The sequence below is a fragment of the Otolemur garnettii genome, unplaced genomic scaffold (assembly GCF_000181295.1).
Source record: "Otolemur garnettii isolate 467f Iridium unplaced genomic scaffold, OtoGar3 scaffold00053, whole genome shotgun sequence".
Taxonomy (NCBI): domain Eukaryota; kingdom Metazoa; phylum Chordata; class Mammalia; order Primates; family Galagidae; genus Otolemur; species Otolemur garnettii.
This window is the reverse complement of record NW_003852448.1, coordinates 7,349,876-7,369,398: the sequence shown is the minus strand read 5'-3', so window position 1 is coordinate 7,369,398 and position 19,523 is coordinate 7,349,876.

Below are 19,523 nucleotides of genomic sequence, written 5' to 3'. Positions count from 1 at the left end.
GTTCTGTAGATATGCCTTGCTAAATGGGGACTCTGAGCCAAGGGCAGACTCCCTTTCCTAGGACAAGGGGGATGTGTGTTTGTATCCTCAGGGGTCTACAGATTGAATAGAAGTTCTATGTTTTATTTTAAGGAAATTTTGCATTCTACTCTATAATTTAATTTTTTTTTTTTTTGAGATAGTCTCACTTTGTTGCCCTTGGTAGAGTGCCGTTGAGTCACAGCTCACAGCAACCTCCAACTCTTGGGCTTAGAGGATTCTCTTGCCTCAGCCTCCCGAGTAGCTGGGACTAAAGGCTCCCATTGTAACACTGGGCTATTTTTTGTTGTAATTCTCGTTGCTGTTTTAGCTGGCCAGGGCCGGGTTTAAACCCGCCACTCTCGGTATATGGGGCTGGTGCCCTACCTGCATTCTTCAGAAAAATGTATCATGTTAATCTTGTGGATTTTAATACCACCTACATGTTGTGTACTGGGATCTGCTGTGAAATATATTTATTTTATTTTATTTATTTTTTTTGAGACAGTGTCTCACTTTGTCACCCTGGGGAAGAGTGCCATGGTGTCATAGCTCACAGCAGCCTTAAACTCTTAGGCTCAAGGGATCCTCTTGCTTCAGCCTCCCAAGTACTGGTTTATACAGGTGCCTGCCACAACGTGTGGCTAGGTTTTCTATTTTTAGTAGAGACAGGGTTTTGCTCTTGCTCAGGCTGGTCTAGAGCTCTTGAGCTGAAGCAATCCATCTGCCTCAGCCTTCCAGAGGTAAAATATCTTTCTTACTGTGGGTTGCCTCAAAAAGTTTGAAAGCACTGCCCTAGCTGAGAATGGTAGTAATCTAGATTGAGAAGCACAGTTGTTAAGGACAAACTCATTCAAAAAAATTTCCAGTTGTTATCTTAAGTTACCTTAAAGCCTTTTGCAGGTCAGACCCAAGAGCTGAAAAGATTCCTTTATTTATGAGTGGGGATGATTTGTTTGATTTAAGAAATGACTGAGGCTCGGCGCCTATAGCTCAACCGGCTAAGGCGCCAGCCACGTACACCTAAGGTGGCAGGTTCAAATCCCCAGCCCGGACCTGCCAAACAACAATGACAGCTGCAACCAAAAAATAGCCGGGCGTTGTGGCGGGCGCCTGTGGTCCCAGCTACTTGGGAGGCAGAGGCAGGAGACTCGCTTGAGCCCAGGAGTTGGAGGTTGCTGTGAGCTGTAATGCCATAGCACTCTACCCAGGGGGACAGCTTGAGGCTCTGTCTCAAAAAAAAAAAAAAAAAAAAAAAAGAAATGACTGAGATTATCTAAAATACTAGGAACTATTTTTATGAATTTACATACAAATACCTGACTGCAATGAAACAGGGACAGTATTCTGGTTGAAGGAAATGAACTTGCTTTTGTATCCACAGTAGCTCTTGTGATTGGAATAAATGTTTACTAACCTTACCTTTTAGCAGCTGCCATGAGGCAGCTTGTCCTCCGAAGGTTGTTTGTTTAATTCCCAGAAAAATACAAAACTTTTTTTTCTACTGTTAGAGTAACAGTAAAAACCACTGCAAGGCTTGTTTTTATCTAAAAGACATTTGTGAAATTATTTTACATGGGAAAGGGTGACCCCAGTGAAAGTAGATGTTAAGGAGTGGTGGTTGTGTTTGTTTTTTACATATTTGATGAGGGAAGACTGGAGAAGAACCAGATTCATGTTAATCTTAGCATAAGCCAAATCAGACTGCTGTGTATCTCACATAAGTGTATTATTCAGAATCAAACAATGCAGATTTGGGGCAACATGCTGAATGTTCTAGTATGTGGTCATCTAGTTGGGAGTCAAGAGCGCAGATCTTCTGAGGGGATCAGTCTGGTCTGAACTCTGAGCTAGAAGAGGGAAGGTGGAGTGAGGAGCTTTAACCCATGAAGGGGGCTGTGTGTGAGAGAGTCGTCTCAGCTAGGAACTCTGAGGACAGGAGTAGGGCCATTTGGTAGCTTAAATTGTTCTTAATTCCTGTGGGTTGAATTGTGTCTCCACCACCTCCAAAAGCATACATTGAAGTCCTACACCTCTTAGAATGTGACCTCATTTGAAAATAGAGCTATTACAGATGTGATTGGTTAAGATGAGACCACACTGGAGTAGGGTGGGCCCTAATCCAGTATGACTGGTGTCCTTATGAGAAGGAAAGAGACTCAGATATAAAAGATGGTTATTGTGAAGACCAACACAGAGACTGGGTTGAAGCTGCCCTAAGCAAGGGAATTCCTAGTGGTACCCAGGGCTAGAAGAGGTGAGGAAGAATTCTTTCCTAGAGCCTTAAGAGGAAGCATGGCCTACCAAAACTTTGACTGTAGACTTCTGGCCTCTAAGAGAGAGAATAAATGTCTTGTTTTAAGTCACTAGGTTTGTGATGCTTTGTTACATCAGCTGTAGGAAGCTGATACATCAACTATCCTCATGAATAAATGAAGATAAATACATAAATGAATAAAATTTCATTAAAAATTTGAATCTGAGCTGGGCCTGGTGGCTCACACTTGTAATCCTAGCCCTGTGTGAGGTTGAGGTGGGTGGATTGTTTGAGATCAGGAGTTTGATACCAGCCTGTGTAAGAGCAAGACCCCATCTCCACTGAAAGTAGAAAGAATTAGGCTACTTGGGAGGTTTAGGCAGGAGGATCAATTGAGCCCAGGAGTTAGAGATTGCTTTAAGCCAGGCTGAAGTCAGGCCACTCTTGCCTGGGGCAATAGAAGAAGACTCAGTCTTAAAAAAAAAAAAGTTGGAATCTGGCTTTTACTGGGCTGTGAATGAAGTTGGCCTCTTCCCACGCCTGAGCCAGAATGTTCCCAGTACAAGTTTCACCAGCAGAAGGCTGCTGTGCTCAGCAGAGCAATCCTCCTGAGGTTCGGGTTCTGTGGCCAGGCAAGATGGCTAGAGCAGGATATATGGGATCTATACCTAAGAACTTGTACAAAGATACCTAGAGGGTGCTCAGAGTAGGAGGCTTTCCTTGTAATAAAGTAGGTGAGGGCTTGTGCCAGTACAGTTTGGATTACATATGTTCCTCAAATATGTCTTAGATGTGGAATTCAGTCACAGTGTTCATAGGCCTCTGAGAGATATAATTAACATTTGAGGGACATGTATATTCTCTTAGGTGAAATATTTGTCTCAGTGTTGGATTTTATCCAGCAGGTTTGGTTCCAAGAAATTCCACAGGTGTGCAAGAGAAATTAGAACTTTTTTTTGAGACAGAGTCTCACTATGTCACCCTAGTGCCATAGTGTCACAGCTCATAGCAACCTCAAACTCTTGGGCTTAAGTGATTCTCTTGCCTCAGCCTCACAAGTAGCTGGGATTACAGGCGCCTACCACAATGCCTGGTATTTTTTTGTTGTAGTTGTCATTATTGTTTAGCTGACCCGGGCTGGGTTCTAACCCACCAGCCTTGGTGTATGTGGCTGACGCTGTAACCACTGTGCTATGGGTGCCAAGCCTAGAACTATCATTTTTTTAATTAAAAAATTATAACTACGTTTTCAGTGTAATTACACCTTTGCCATACTTACTAATGATATAGCAAGTATTCCTTACAAATAGCAAGATGTCAAAAACTAAGCATCTAAAACATAAAGACCTTACAGATTTTTCTGCCACTTTTTTGGGGGGAAATTTTAAACGTATATCAATTAGTACAGTAAGCCCCAGATGCATCACCTTCAGTATTTTTGAGTCACCGGCAATCCTGTCTCATCTTCATCTATACCTTACCTGCTTCTCTACCCATCCGTGGATTGTCTTGAAGCAAATTCTAAACATTATATATTTTGTTCATAAATGTTCCAGTATTTTCTGAAAGATGACTTAATGCCACAAGGTATAACATATAACATGGAATTTTTATATAGGAAATAAGCAAAACCAATTGAGGAATCCTCAATACCACCAAATATCCAGACTATTCAAATTTCTCCTAATGTTTTAGATTTTTTTTTTGCAGTTTTTAGCTGGGGCTGGGTTTGAACCCGCCACCTCCAGCATATGGGGCCAGCGCACTACTCCTAATGTTTTATAGGTTTTTTATAATATGTTAAAATCAGGATCCAAATACGAACCATATCTTGTAATTGTTTTCTGTTTCTCTTAAGTTTCTTTGTTATTTATTTATTTATTTATTTGAGACAGAATTCTCACTCTATGGCTTCATAGCTCACAGCAATCTCAAACTCTTGTGTTTGAGCAATCCTTTTGCCTTAGCCTTCTATAGCTGGGACTACTGGTGCCTACCACAACACCTGGCTAGTTTTTCTATTTTTAGTAGAGACAGGGTCTTGCTCTTGCTCAGGCTGGTCTCTGAACTCCTGAGCTTAAGCAATCCAGTAGGGGAATGGGTAGTAATCTAGATTGAGAAGCACAGTTGTTAAGGACAAACTCATTCAAAAAAATTTCCAGTTGTTATCTTAAGTTACCTTAAAGCCTTTTGCAGGTCAGACCCAAGAGCTGAAAAGATTCCTTTATTTATGAGTGGGGATGATTTGTTTGATTTAAGAAATGACTGAGATTATCTAAAATACTAGGAACTATTTTTATGAATTTACATACAAATACCTGACTGCAATGAAACAGGGACAGTATTCCCTCTCAAAATTCTTGAATTATAGGCAATCTTCTTTAATTTCTCTCAGCAATATTTAGTAGTTCAGTGTACAGGTTACATTTGTATATAATTCTTAACAGATTTATCCCTAAGTATTTCATATTTTGATGCTATTATAAATGGGCATTTAAAAATTTTTCAATTTTTGATTGCCTGTTGCTAGTATAGAGAAATACAATTCATTTTTCATTATTGATTATTTATTTCTTTAACTTTACTAAACTCACTTATTAGTTTCAGTAAATTTCTTATAGATTCTATCTACATGAATAATCACATACCTTTTACTTTTTATACTTTCCATTTGGGATGCTTTTTATGTCATTTTCTTTCCTTATTGCACTGTGATGCTGAATATAAGGAGTAGCAGACATTCTTGTTTTCTGCATCTTAGGGGAGAAGTAGTCCAAATTTCACCACTTAGTATAGTGTTAGCTATAGGCTTTCATAGACACCCTTCGTCAGGAGTGGAAGTTGAATTTTGTCAAGTGTTTTTCTGAGTTTATTGAGGTGATCTTATGGTTTTTTTATTTTAGTTTCTTTATGTGATGAATTACACGCAGGAGTGTCCAACCTGAGCCCATAGGGCACATGCCAATTTTGTGAGGACTTTTTTTGCTTATCTGTGCTGTTAGGTAGATATCATGAAAAGTTGAAGAAAACTCTTATTCTTCCATTGTGTAGCAGAAGAAAAAAAAGTTGGACACTCCTGACAGTGATTAATTTTCAAATATTAATCCAACCTTACGTTCCTTTATTCATATATGACCCCACTTACTCATGTTATATTATTCTTTTTATATATTGTTGGATAAGATTTGCTAAAAATTTGTTTTAATTTTTTACACCTGTATTCATGAGGGATAATATCTTTGTTTTTTGTATAAGGGTGATCTGAGCGTTACAGAATGAGTTGGAAAATGTTTTTTCCTTTTCATTTTTCAGAGTTTGTGTAAAATTAACATTAATTCTTCCTTAAATGTTTGGTAGAATTTCCCAGTAATGCCATCTGGGCCTGGAATTTTCTTTGTGAGAAGGTTTTTAACCACAAATTTAATGTCTTTTTAGTAAGTAAGGGCTATTCTTGTTATCTGTTTCTTCTTGAATGAGCTTTGATGGTTCTTGTCTTTGAATTTGTCCTTTTCATTTAAGTTGTCAAATTTATTAGCATAAAGTTGTTCATTACATTCTTTTATTACCCTTTTAGTATCTGTAGAATCTGTAGTTATGGTATCTGTCTCATTCCTCATCTTGGTCATTTGTATCCTCTCTGCTTTTTTTCTTTATTATGATGGCTAAACTTTCATAAACTATTTTTCTCAAATATTCAGCTTTTGATTTCATTGACTTTACTTTTTTTGTTTTCTTTTTCACTTATTTCTGCTCTATTCTTTTCTTTGTTCTCTTTATTTTGAGTTTATTTGCTCTTCTCTTTCTCTTAAAGTAGGGGCTGATGTTATTATCTTAGAGCTTTCTGCTTTATAATATATGCATTTAGTGCTATAATTTTTTTTTTTTTTTTTTTTTTTAGTGACAGAGTCTCACTTTGTTGCCCTCTGTAGAGTCCTGTGGTGCACAGCTCACAGCAACCTCCAACTCCTGGGCTTAGGCGATTCTCTTGCCTCAGTCTCCCGAGTAGCTGGGACTACAGGTGCCCGCCACAACGCCTGGCTATTTTTGTTGCAGTTTGGCTAGGGCTGGGTTTGAACCCACTACCCTCGGTATTTGGGGCTGGTGCCCTACCGGTACACTGAGCCACAGGCGCTGCCCATAGTGCTATGATTTTTCCTCACAAATTTTGATATGCTGTGTTTTCACTTCATGTAATCTAGAATACTTTCTAATTTCCCTTTTGATTTCTTCTTTGACCCATGGGTTGTTTAGAAGGGTGTTATTTATTTTCCCTTTGGGACCTCTATGAGTTATTCTTTTTTAAAAAATTATTTGTCCATTGAAACCAAATCTTTGAATAAACTAAACTTTATTTAGAAAACAGTGGAAGCAACAGGAGTTGCATTGGGGATAGGATGGGGGTGGAGGGAAATATCAGGAGTTTATAGAAATTCCTATCTGAAATCCAAATAGAGATCTGAAATGGCAGTCAGATATGTGAGTATAGGGTTCAGAAGAGAGACCAGGCTAGAGAAATAACTTTGGAAATTGTCAGCAACTAGAATGGTATATAAAACCATGAGGCTGGATGAGATCACCAAGGGAGAAAGTATAATAGCAAAGAGTTCTGAGGATGAGTTCTAAATCCAGGTCTCCCTAAGACTTAAAACACAGCTTAGAAAGAGGGGCTGGTAAAGAAGAGGAACCCCAGAGAGTGGTGTCCTGGGAACCAAGTGTGGACCCTTGTGGAGGATGGGGAGTGGCCATGTTGGCAAAGTCTGCTGGCAGATTAAGTAACATGAGGCTGAGAAATGGTTGCTGAAGTTGGCAATGTGAAGGTCACCAGTGATCTTGAGTGAGCTCTTTTGCTGGACTCCTGAGGCCAAAAACCTGACTGGAGTAGAATTCTGAGGTCAGGAAAGGAATTACAGGCTGCACACACAGGCACCCTTTTGTTGGAGCTTTGTTGGAAAGAGGAGAAGAAAAATAAGAGGTAGCTGGAGTGAAATGTGGAGTCAAGAGATTTTTTTTTAAAACTAGTATATTTACAGTGGAATGTTTGAGAGGGAAATTTTGGGGAACTAAATAATTGTGTTTTAAATAACCCATGGGTCAAATAGTTTACATTTTAAGACTGAGTGAATTCTGTCATGTTTACAGGCATAATGAAGAGAATAGTCTTTGAAATGTTCTGATAGTTTTGGGGATGAAAGACTTTTATCTAGAATTTAGCAAATCAAGGGCTTTGTTATTTGCATCTTTTGTTTTACAGCGAATCCTATATTTTCCATATCTTTCTAGCAAGGTACTGTCATAGACCTTTATATGTATTTATTGATTTAATTTTCTTTTTTTTTTGAGACGGAGCCTCAAGCTATCCCCCTGGGTAGAATGCCATGGCATCACGCTCACAGCAACCTCCAACTCCTGGGCTCAAGCGAGTCTCCTGCCTCAGCCTCCCAAGTAGCTGGAACTACAGGCGCCCGCCACCAGGCCCAGCTATTTTTTGGTTGGTGTTGTCATTGTTGTTTGGCGGGCCCAGGCTGGATTTGAACCCACCACCTTAGGTGTATGTGGCTGGAGCCTTAGCCGCTTGAGCCACAGGTGCCGAGCCTATGGATTTAATTTGTAGAAAATTAAAGGTGTTAGGAGGAGATAAATAAAATTTATTCTATCAGTATTAATTTATTACAATTGATTCTTGCCTTATGTTTCACAAAGAACTTCCATACATTATTTCCTTAAGAATAACTTGAATGCTTAAATATTTTTTGAAAGTAAATTGTCAAGGAACTAGAAGATAATTAACTATTAAGTTAATAACTTGAGTCATTTTTTTCAAAAGAAATACGAAACAAAAATACCAAAAAAAAAAAAAAAGAACAAAAGAAATACCAAACATAACTTCCATACTTCCATCTTTGAAAGAGCAATGTGTTTTATAGATGGAAGTAACATAGAAGTTAAGGTACACCTTAACCATTCAGTATACTCATATGGTTATAAAAATAGTACAGTTTGGTCTTTGTTATGGACTGAATGTATGCATCCCCATAAAATTTGTAAGTTGAATTCCAACCCCAGGCCTCTGGGAGGTGATTGAGTCATGAGGGTGGCACCCCTGTGAATGATATTAGTGCCCTTATAAGAGGCCCAAGAGCTAGCCCACCCTCCTTCCACCATGTAAGGATACAAGAAGAACTCATCTACCCCCCTACATCCTAGAAGGGGCCCCTAACCAGAACCCAACTATGCTGACAGCCTGGTCTTGGACTTCCAGACTTCCAGCCTCCAAAACTGAGAAGTAAATTTCTGTTGTTTATAAGCCATACAGTCTATGGTACTTTGTTATATAGCAGTTTGAAAAGTGAAAGATAGTCTTAAACTTGCACTTTCATTTCTTTGTAAATGTAGTCCTATCTGTAGTCAAAAGCTTGTGCTTCTGAAGTTCTTTTCTGTGGTGTGAGGGTTATCCTGGTCCATCCCAGCCTTTCACGCAGGCCTCACTGTGATCCTGATACTGACAGGATTGACAAGTAGGTGACTTCCTTAGAAACAGGGCAAGATGGGAGTAAGCAAACTGAATACCAATGTAGAAAACATGTCTGGGAGAAGGGTGACATCTCCTCAGAACGCTGTCATTTTATAAAAGGTTTTGTTATGCATCAGCGACTAGACTTGTACACCTGATGACTACATGCTAATCTCACTGTATTACCTAACTTGGGGGAGGGGATGATATTTGCCACAAGGCAAGATATAATTGGCTCATATTCTTCTTAGACTTTAGCAAGAAAGCTTTGTCCCTTAAGTCATCATGAAAAAAGTTAACTGGTATGCCAGTTTTATTCTAGAAATGGCCTTTCACCAAGCTGGTGACTTCAGTTTAGAATGAGAACCCATGGGTTCAAACTCCTGCTCTGCCACTTAGCATCAGCACACTTTGGACAATATGCTCCCCCTTTCTGTACCTCAGGGCTTTGGTGAGGACTGAGTAGCTCACAAGTGGGGTGGTGCTGCCTTGTCCCCTTCCCTTGCCTTTCCTCCTTTCTCTGCTGGGACTGGATAAAACATTTGATTCTGTCCTTTATGTGACATACAGTATGTGACCTGACACTGAATATGAGGCTTCCTCTCAGCCTTGTTTTCAAATTATTCTATGATATTTACTTTGCCCTGAACTCTTTCATAACAGTAGTTCCTTTCTTGTTAACTTGTTCTTTAATGTGTTTTTTGTTAAAGCTTTCAGTTCCAAGTAAAGACCAACTTTTCTTTGATTTTGATGGAGGGAAGATTAGCTACATAAATCATTTGAATTAAAGCAAACCAAACAACACAACATGAAAGAAGTATCAAATGCTTCAGCACCTCTGAAGTTGGAAGGCATCTTACTACTTGACCTTAAAAGAGGTAGCCTGGAAGAAAAGAGAACTAACTCTAGTAGTGAGGAGGAGAGAGGAGCACAGCCAGCTGGAGGGGAACCAATACAAAGAGTCAGAGGCAGCTCTTGGCTGGAAGAAGAAAGCAGTCTGACTCCAGCAGGCTGCACGATGGTCTTCCACTGAGCTGTGCAAAGTCAGGCTGGATTTATAAGCCTTCAATATTAGCCAGATGCCAGCATGACCTAGGTGAAGGTCAGACAGGAGTGGGGAGGGGTGAATACTTTTTTACAATAGTGATGTGGTCAGATGAACTACAAGAAAAACACCAGCTTTCATTTATTGTGTATAAGAAATTTTGGTTGTTAATTTCCATGAGGATTATACTTCTTAAGATTAATGCAAGAATAAAATTAGCCAACTGTCTATATCTCAAGAAATTTTGTCATTTGGTATGCCATACACTTAACAGTAAAAATATTCAAATGAGAATTTTGAAAGTAAGTTTCACGCCCTGGTTGAACAATGTTTTACTGCAGAGAACATAGCAGGTACATTGCTTCTGAACTGAAATATCTGATCTTTATTTGAAGTATAGCTTTATCCTAGTGTTTGCTGAGATACAGGAAGTTCATTAGTAACTTCCAGTGAATATTAGATACAGCTCATTAAATTAGTACATCATGTCCGTATCATAGTTTTATTTCTACTGCACTGGACAGATCAAGTTTGGTGCTTGCTGGATAGTTACAGAGCTGTTTTCTGGGGAGAGATCTTAGAAGGCTTTTCATGCTCTTAGAACCCTTCTGGGGGTTTCTTTCTGCATAGATTATCTGGGTTCTGTGCGATTTGACTCTGCAATCCAGCTGGCTGACTCAGCTCTGCTCAGAAGGGCCATCTGCAGCACATGGTGATCTGCTCCCTCAGTCAGAGTCTCTGGGACAGTCAGAATGTAAGATGTGTGGTGTAGCCAAAAGACACCCAGGGAGACAGGCGCCACAAGGCAGCAGGAGCCACTAGGCAAAGACAGCAACACAACTGGGGGTAAGGGGAGGTGGTGGGAGGAGCAGCAGCACCAGAGCAGGAGCTTGGTGCCCTGTGCCCCTTCTGTCCTGCCTGTGCTGAGTGTGCACCCGGCTGTGCAAGGTCAGAGCTGCCTTAGTGTCTCTGCTTCTTTTCAACAGAACTCGGTCTCTACTGTAACCATCCTAGAAACTTCTCTCAGGAACCAGGATTCCAAGAAAAGGCTTCGTTGGTCGAACTGACTGGTTCTCATCTAGGGCTCTTGGTATCTCTGTGATCTCGATGAAGTGCTGGTCGGTGCCATTGTTATATTTAGCCCAGTACATACAGAGGGAGAGTCGGTAGGCCAGCCAGTCATACAACCTGGAGAACTATTAAGGACTAGGATAATTACATCTACAAAATTGGAATTAGAATTTATATATTAGTTCTGCATAGATTGTCATGTTCTGTACGATGTGACTCTGTGATCCTGGACCATAGCTAACTGAGTCAGGAGGGGCCGCTGCCCTCACCCTCTGCAGTTTCAGTTACCCTGCAGAGTGGGTGTTTGTGGTCTGAACATATTAAATGGAAAATTCCAGAAACAATTTATAAGTTTTAAGTTGCACATCATTGTGAGTTGTGTGATTAGAAAAAGTAATTTTCTAATTACTGTCCCTCTCCTTCCGCCCCAGATGTGGGTCTCCACACTGTCTACCACCTGCCCATTGGTCACTGGGTAGTCATCTCAGTTATCAGATCCAAAGATCCTAGTATATACCAGCTTCGGCACACCCACTGAGTTTCATCCAGTGGTTTCAGCCATCCACTGAGGGTCTTGGAATGTATTCCCCTCAGGTAAACGGGGGGCACAGCCATACTTTTACATTTGTGGATAGTGTATGTAAATTTCTATTATACAAGAATTGCTGATTATGACAAATGCCAACATTTTGTCATTTTAGTTTGGTGATTTTTTTTTCCCACTAATGAAATCCTATCCTGCATTTTATGTAATTTTGCTGTAAACAGGGTAAAGTGTTGGCAGAGTCAATGGAGACTTCTCACAGTTACTGGGTAGCTCCATGCAGGCAGATACTTTCTCAGATTCAGGCTCTCTTAAAGTACTCACTGGTAAAATTATTTTTAAAAAATTATTATTATGTAAACATGTAATAAAAATGCAGATAAGAAATAATATAAAAAATCTCTTGAAATTCCATTACCATTACCTAGAGGTAACTACTGTTATATTTATAAACTTTTTCTAATCTTATTTCTATATACAGTATTTATAGTCTACAAAAATGAAATCATACTGTTCATATCATTTAATACCATATTTTTTAGGCAAATGTGCATTCATCTACAGCACAATTTTGGATGTCTGTGTAGTATTACATTGTATGACTGTGTCATAATATATTCCAACAATAGTAGCAATTTATGGTGCTTATACTTGGTTTCAAGTGCTTTCTGTGCGTTAACTTAACTAAGCCTCACACCAGTTCTATGAGGGTAGCATGATTTGGTATCTCTGCTGAACAGGCAGAGAAATGAGGCTTAGGGCTGTTGACCTGTCCCAGATTGTTCATCTGCCCATCATGCAGGGGAATGAAGCAATAGGGCTTCCTATTGTTAGACACATTGTTGGTTCCCAGAAAGGTACATGCCAGTTATTATTTTAGCATAAATATATTTTTTTTACCCAACTAGATAATCATTTAAATTTTATAGAACAAGTTTTAAAAGTAAAAGCAATGCAGTTCTATAGCTTTTCCACTAATATTTAATAAATGCAAATGACAATGCACGCTAATTCTTTTCTTAGGTTGCTGAGATTGCAACAGCCATTCCCTCAACTCCCTTCCTGGGATCAGACTGTCCCAGACAGCGACACAGTGTGGTTTTGAGGCCATTCTGCTTCTCAGAAACCTCTAGCCAAGCTTTTCAACTGCCTCTCCCTCCCAGGCCCAGTCACGTGAGGAGCTGCAGCCTAGAGAGAAGGCAGCACAGAACCTATCTCCCTGGGCCCTATTCCTGGAATGTCTGTGATGTCCCACCCCACATTTTGTCCCCATGGTGAACAGTCAGAAATCAAAGAGCTACAAACATTGCATAAGACACAGTGGGCACCCACTTTCCCCATTTCCCACTTGCAGAAGAGCGTAGCACCTTTCCTTATAAAGGCTATTTCTAGAAACTGCCTTCTAAGTGTAACTGGGACCCACTACTGTACAGTACTTATGGAAGCACAGTGAGCTCTAAGTTGGTAAAGAGCCAACTTTCAACATTATTTGATTGTGACGCTCAGCGAAGTTGGCAGCTATTTTCCAGTTTGATTCAAATTATCTCTGTAAAATGGTCAATTTAATCCAGATTTCCCACGATGAAACTCTTGGCACTCATTCAGCCTTCTGTGTGTGTTAAGTCAGTTGGCAGAAACCTAGGACATGTACTCAGAGGGGGGACAAACTCCTTGTGGTTTTCTTATGGTATTAGTCTACATTTTAAAAATTTGAGGTCTTCACAAAGGAACACAGGTACCCTGGGAGTATGCAATAGCTTTTCAAGACATACATAAGAACAGATAATAAGAAGAAAATAACCTAGATTTTCAACTTACCTGTATACACCCTTTCCTGGATGGAGCTGCCTAGGACTGTACCTGAGCTCATGTAGCTCTTTCCACTTTACAAAAGAAAGGAAGACCCCTCTCCAGTCCCCAATCCTACTGGGCTACATTGTTCCCAGTGTGCACAACATTAGGGCACCAAACAAGGGGAGAGCTCCTTTATGATTAATGGGAACATCAGAAACCCCAGTGCTTTCTATTCCTCCCATTTATGTTTATGTTAAGGTCAAAGGCTGGCATTAGAAGTGAGGGATTTCAGCCTGAGTTGGAGTATCCAGAATTCAGAAGCAGGAAAGACAGGGGTATTGAGAACAACAATTTTCACTGATTCCTGTCTTCTATCCCTGAACTGTCACCAGTAAGTGTCATTTTTTATTTTTTTACAGAGTCTCATTCTGTTGCCTTGGGGTTGAGTGCCATGGCATCAGCCTAGTTCATAGCAACCTCTAACTCTTGGGGTTAAGGGATCCTCATGCCTCAGCTTCCCAAGTAACTGAGATTGCAGGTGCCTACCACAACTTCTGGCTAATTTTTCTTCTCTTTCCTTTTTTTTAAGTAGCGATGGGGTCTCACTGTTACTTAGGCTGGTCTGAAACTCCTGAGCTCATCTGATCCACCTGTCTTGGTTGCCCAGCGTGCAAGGATTACAGGTGTGAGCCATCAGGCCCAGCCAGTGTGTGTCAGTTTTGAGGAAGAGTTTTGTGAGAGTGAAGCAAAGAGACCATTGATGAGAAATAATGTATGTAAAAAACACTTCTTAAAAAAAAGACCAGAGCATGACTTTTTTCAGCTGCTCTCAATACTCATCTCTAGGATGCATCCTTAAGTGGAAAAAAAGAACTCTAAATAGCCAAGGCAGTATATGATAGTTAAACTATTCATGCAAAATGGTTAAGGTATTTATGCAAAACAAGTAAAACTTGACAGAACTCCAGAGCAAAATAGAAATCATGTGGGATATTTTAATAACTTTCTCTTAGAAATTAATAGATTGAATGTTTTTTAAAATCAGTAAGGATGGGAAAGATTTGAACAGTAAAGTTAAACTTTTTGACGGTAAAACACTGTAGTCAGCAAATGGGTAATGTGCTTTTCAAACATGTATAAGCCATTTATGAAAATTGACCATGTACCATAAAGCAAGTCGCAACATGTTTCCAGGAAATTTCCCACATCAACCGTATTCTCTGATCACAATGCAATTAATTTAGGAATCAAGTTAATAACAAAACGTAGAAAGAGAAACATATACTTTTAGAAAATGGGAAATCTTATATAAATTTACAGGTCCAAAAATAAAAAAGGAAATTAGAAAATATTTAGAACTGAATGATAAAAATGCTAAAAATAAGCACTACCAGTCAAAATTTATGAAAGAGATTTTTAACCTTCAATGCTTATATTAGGGGGGAAAAGCTGAACATTAATAAGTTTCATTACTTATTTAAGAAGCAAGGACAAAGACAGAATACATTCAAGGAAAGCAGAAGGGAGGGAAAAGAAAGAATGGAAATCAAAGCATAGAAAGCAAAAAAGCAAATATTACCCATAAAGCAAATGTTGGTTTTGGAAAAGACAAATTAATCAGCCTCAGGGTAGGCAGCAGGTCTAGAAAAGTCGTTGGTTCAGATAGAAGCAGAAGGGCGGGGAGGGGCAGAAGGGACATCTCTGAGAAGAAGGGAAACTCAGAAGACTAGAGGTTCAATTCAGTGTGGAAACACTAACAATTTAAAAAACAATTCCATAGCAGGGGCACCATTAAGCATTCCCACCACTAGTGTACAAGGGTTCCCTTTTCTCTACACCCTTGCCAACATGTGTTGTCTTTATGATAACAGCCACAGGAGTGAGACTTGTGCTGCATTATGTTTTGTTGTGGCTTGGATTTGCATTTCCCTGGTGGTTAGTGATGTTGAGCATTTCTTCATTTACCTATTGGCCTTTCGTATGTCTTCTTTGGAGAAATGTCCTTAGACTAGTGGTTCTCAACCTTCTTAATGATACTGAAATTTCGTCTTCTCTCCTGGCTGGCTCACCAAATCTGATACCAGAGTTTCAGGTTTTTGTTCTCAGTGATTTGAAGAATAAATCCATGGACTATAGATCAGTGATAAGACAGAATTTACTTACAGAAAAGAATACGAAAACACTAAAGTTCCTGGTAGGGAGAGAAAACCCAAGTTGGGAGAGAAAAGCTCTCTCTGTTTCTCTCCCCATCTAGGGGTATATATAGGTGCTGGTTCCTTCTATATGAGGCCAGGAAATGAATGGACACAGTCCCTTGTGCTGGGGCAAGGTGAATGAATGCATTAATGAAAGGACACAGTCTCTTCTGAAAGGTTAAAGAACTGACACAGTCTATTCCTGAAGGCCTAAGAAATTTACATGAAATTGACCTAGGCATAGGAAATGGGGGTTCCATATTTGGTCATAAGTGCAAAGGGAAGAAGAGGATGCCTATGTCCCCCACCCCCACGCCCCTGCAGTTGTCCAGTCCCATAGGCTATTGGAGACGCCAGTGGCCCCTCCCCCCCCACCTTGCCTACGCTCCAGCCTGCTTGTTCCTCTGCCAGCTGCTGCCGCACCAATACTGCCAAGGCAGAGACGGCAGGTCCTCCAGCTCAGCTTGGCTGGGGCGCCACCTGTCCTGTATCACTAATGCTGCGACCCTTTAATACAGTTGCTCGTGTTGTGGTGAACCCCAACCATAAAATTTTCGTTGCTACTTCATTACTGTAATTTTGCTACTGTTATGAATCGTAATGTAAATATCTGATATGCAGGATGTATTTAGGCAACCCCTGTGAAAGGGTTGTTCGACCCCCAAAGGGGTCACGACCCACAGGTTGAGAACTGCTGCCTTAGACCATTTTTGAATCAAGTTATTAGTTTTTTGTTTTTGCTGTTGAATTGTAGGAGCTTCTCATATATTTTAGATGTTAACCATTTATCAGATGTATGACTTGCAAACATTTCCTCCCAGTCCGTAGGTTGCCTTTTCACTCTGTTGATGGATGTCTCCTTTGCTGTGCAGAAGTTTTGTAGTTGGAGGTATTTCTCTATTTCTGCTTTTTTTGCTTGCTCTTTTGGAGTCATATCCAAGGAATCATCACCAGGACTGACGTTAAGCTTTCTCTGTTTTCTTCCAGGAGTTTTTGGGGATGGACTAGTGATAGATAATGGAAAAATAAGCAAATGAAAAAGTGACAGTTGAAGTCAAGCAAGGCAGTGGGTGGGGTCATCAGGGGCTGGGAGTTTTTCAGGCAAAGAGGGGTGTGAGGGGCTGGTAGTATTTGGCATGATGTTCAAATCTAGATTGGAAGGTGAGTAGGGAAGCCTGGAGGAGCTGATGGGCAGTGAGAGTTTGGTAGGGTTGTGGGTTGGCTATCTCTTTGGGGTCAGAGGGACCTAAGCAAGGGGGCTGGAGGAGAGTGAGTTGAGCACTGGAGGAGGGGGAAGCTTTTCTTCTCACTCAGTGACCACAGACTTGAATAGGCAGGGAATACAGTGTTTGGGGGGAGGCTGCTACCCTCACTGTCCCTGGCTCATGTCACTTTCCAACAAGGTGCTTCCCAGGTTCCTGAGAATCTCATTTAGTTTCACAAAGAAAAAAATATATGTTGTCCTCTTTAAAAAAAAAAATTACACTTCCTCAAAAACAACAAAACCTTATTTTTTAAAAAAAACATTTGGGTCAACTAATTTATAGCATGAATAGCACTTTCAGATGTGCAAGCATAACAAACACATCCAAATTATTCATCACTAAGTGTTCTGTTAAGATGTTTGATATCTATAATATGGTTACTTTTGAGTGACTTTCTTTTCAATGTGCTAATTATAGTACATGCCCTATTTCTAATGAATGCATTTCAAAATGCCAGGAAATGAATCTCTGTTGCCATTTGAAAAATATCAAATACCCTTTTTTTTAACTTTCAGTCACATTTTTCCTACCAGACACATTTTAATATTAGTATGTCTGGGTTAAGATATAGTAACTTTAAAAATAAAGCAAACCTTTTACTTCTGTAAAAGTGTCTTTTTTGTCCAGTGTTAAAAACAACTTTTTATTATGGAACACATCAACTCATGCTTGGCACCTTGCCTATCACACCAGTGATGCCTGGCGAATCCTGTCACTCCTGGTCCCCAGCCCCATGCTTCCTCCAGATGACTCTAAGGGAGGTCCAAACCTGGTATTATTTCATGGATAAATATTGCAGTATATATAAGGACTCATTCTTTTTTTAAACAAAAATATTTCTACCATACCATGATTCCATTTACAAAAATACCCAACCTCAATTCCTCAACTTTTTTCTGATTCCTCAATCTGTCAACTATCTAGTAAATATTCAAATCTCAGCATTATTGAACTATTTTATTTTTTTGAGACAGACTCTCACTCTTGCCCCAGACTAGAATGCTGTAGTGTCAGCCTAGCTCACAGCAACCTCAAGCTCTGGATTCGAACAATCCTCCTGCTTCAGCCTCCTCAGTAGCTGGGACGATAGGCATCTGCCACCACGCCTGGCTAGTTCTTTCTTTCTTTCTTTTTTATTTTTTTTACATGCAATTTAATAAATAACTTTAAATTAAAATTAAAATTAAAACTTTTTTTACATGCAATTTAATAAATAACTTTAAAACTTTATTCAAATTAATATGAAGGTATAATATTTAGGTCACATTGTTCTCACTTCCAGGGTAAAGTTCCATTTGTAGAAGAGCCCCTCACCCAGGGGGCGTGTTATACACCCTCACAATTTGCACATTAGGCCTCACACCCTCCTGCCAAACGTCCTTCCCCTACCCTCCTCCCACTTCTGTTGTTCTTTTTTTTTTTTTTCCTATTTTTAGTAGAGATGGTCTCGCTCTTGCTCAGGCTAGTCTTGAACTCCTGAGCTCAGGCAACCCACCTCCCTTGGCCTCCCAGAGTGCTTGGATTATAGGTGTGAACCACCATGCCTGGCCCCTTCCTTCCTTTTTAAAAATGAGATAAAATAGAGGGTGTAAGAGAAGCGTCTCCTGGGGGGGCATAGCACAGGTGGATTCTGTTGCATCCTATTGCCCAGCAGCAAGTCCATGTGCACCTCAGGGAGTAACAGTGAACATCTCTTCATTCCTTACACTGTGCTCCCAGCTCCCCTTGGAAGGAGGCACTATTGTTGCATTTCATAGACTTGGAAATTGAGCCCCAGAGATGCAGGGGGAGAGATGGGTGTGTGAGGTTCGGCGTGTGTGCATGACATCCTTGACTGCACATTTGATGCCTTCTAGGACGCATTGGTAGATCCCATTGCCGCTTCAGCTGTCAGCCTAAAAGGCAAATGAAGTCACCGCTTGTAAAAGAATAAGGGCATCCAGCCTTTCCTATGTAGGACTTTGCTCTTAGCTTTGCACCTATTCCCTTGTTTTTTGATTATATATTTAAGATGGATAATCTCAAAGTAATGCTTAAATTCTGCTCCTAACTTCCTTTTTTCCCTATAGGGACTTGGCACGAAATGTTCTCCTTGGAAGAATAATGGGCTCCCACTGGTGGGAGAAAAGGCACTAACAGGCAGCCAACTCTGGTGTCCTCTGTTGCTTCCTAGGTCTGATTTCTCTGTTTTTAAGATCTGTTTTTGATCTCACTTAACGGCAAAAAGGGTAAAAATACAAACTTTGAAAAAAAATACTAAATTTATATTGAACAAAGACTTCAGTAAGATAGATTGCAAAGAAAGCATCCCTGAGGCTGATGTAACAGAGCATCACAAACCTGGTAGCTTAAAACAACAGAAATTTATTCTTTCATAGTTCTGGAGGCCAGAGTCTGAAATCAAGGTGTCAGCAGGGTCACGCTCCCTCTGAAAGGAGAATCTGTTCCATGTTCCCTTGGCTTTTGGTGTTGTGGCAATTTTGGTGCTTCTTGGCTTGTGGACATATCACTCCAACCTCTGCCTCTGATGTCACATGGCATTCTCTCTAGGCATCTGCTATGGATGGAGCATCTCCCAAAGTTCATGAGTTGAAAACTTTAGAGATGGGGTCTTGCTCTTGTTCTCTCGAACTCCTGAGCTCAGGCAATCCACCTGCCTTGGCCTCCCAGAATGCTTGGATTATTCTACCACAGCAAGAGTTGAGACCGACCTTTAAGAGGTGATTAGGGCTCAGTGCCTGTGGCTCAAGCGGCTAAGGCGCCAGCCACATACACCTAAGGTGGCGGGTTCAAATCCCCAGCCCGGGCCTGCCAAACAACAAT